The sequence below is a fragment of the Macaca thibetana genome, chromosome 14 (assembly GCF_024542745.1).
Source record: "Macaca thibetana thibetana isolate TM-01 chromosome 14, ASM2454274v1, whole genome shotgun sequence".
Taxonomy (NCBI): Eukaryota; Metazoa; Chordata; class Mammalia; order Primates; family Cercopithecidae; genus Macaca; species Macaca thibetana.
In genome coordinates, this window is record NC_065591.1 from 55113933 (window position 1) to 55115373 (window position 1441).

General features: G+C 39.3%; 1 non-coding gene across 1 annotated transcript; it reads left to right on the plus strand.

The window, feature by feature from the left end:
• Nucleotides 1-883: 883 nt before the first annotated feature.
• On the plus strand, nucleotides 884-1008 carry LOC126936726 (U6atac minor spliceosomal RNA). The gene has a single exon (XR_007719545.1). It is a non-coding gene; the product is annotated as a U6atac minor spliceosomal RNA (small nuclear RNA).
• The last annotated feature ends 433 nt before the right edge of the window (nucleotides 1009-1441 follow it).

Sequence of the window (1441 nt, forward strand, 5' to 3'; positions counted from 1 at the left end):
CAAGGGTTGGCAAGGATGTAGATAAAAGGTAACCCTTGTATACTGTTGGTGAGAATGTAAATTGGTACAACCATTATGGAAAACAGTATGGAGGTTCCTCAAAAAGTTACAACGATCTGGTAATCCTACTATTGGGTATACACCCTAAAGGAAATGAAATCACCACCTTGTAACGATAGCTGCACTCCCATGTTCATTGCAGCATTATTCAAAACCACCAAGATATGAAAATGACCAAAGTGTCCATCAAGAGATAAATGGATAAAGAAATCATGATATATATGTATAAAGATATGTGTATATATATATTTCTTTGTGTATATATAAACATATATATGTGTTACATATATTTATATATAAATGTAAACACACACGAAGAAATATTATTCAGCCTTGAAAAGAAAGTTATCCTGCCATTTGTAACAACATAGATGAACCTGAAGGACATTATGCTAAGTAAAATAAACCAGACACAGGAAGAAAGAAAAATACTGCATGATTTCACTTATACATGAATCTAAAAAAAAATTGAATACATAAAAACAGAAGAATGATGATTGATGGGAGGGACTGGACAGATGTAGGTCAAAGGGTTGAAAGGTGTAGTTGTATAGGATGAATAAGACTAGAGATTAAATGGACAGCATGAGGACTATAGTTAATAACATTGTATTGCATACTGGAAATTTGCTAAGAGAGTGAATTTTAGGCTCTCTCACCAAAAAAAGAAAGAAAGGTAACTATGTGAGATAATGGATATGTCAATTTCCTCGGCCATAGTAACTGCTTCGGCTACTGATAGAAAGAAGCTACTGATAGTTGCACAGCAAGTTCCTGCCTATGTACATTATGCATACAAATGTACATTAAAACATCATGTTGCATGTTTTAAGAAAGGAGGGAAAGTCAGCACTCCTCTTGACAATGACAGAAAAGGCCCTGCAGCCTGACAACATGCATACAGTTAAGGTATCGCCACCTACTTCAAGGCATCAACTACTTCCACTAACCATCCTTTTTAAAAACGCAAAAGGTTTGCTTTGGGGGAGCTTCCTGGTAGCTGAACACCTGGAGGCTCCTGGAAGGTGGTGCATCCAGAGAGGGCATGGAGCCCCTCCCTCTTCACACATCTCTTGCCCTAGGCATCTGTTCCATCCATCTGGCTGTTGTTCATCTGCATTCTTTGTAATATCCTTTATAGTAAATTGGTAAACTTTTTTTAAAATTATGTCCTTCACTGGCTCCTTTGTAAACCCACTGGCAGGAGTGTCCCACTCAGAACCTAACAGTTCAACCTCCATAGCAAGGCTGCAATCAGCTGTACCATGCTCAGGGGACCCATGGATGAGAGACAAGCCTGTCCCCCAGGAAGTCCAGTCTCTGGTTGGGGGTGGGGGTAGCAAGCACACACAGTCACCAGCAATCCAGCCTGCAAAGTGCT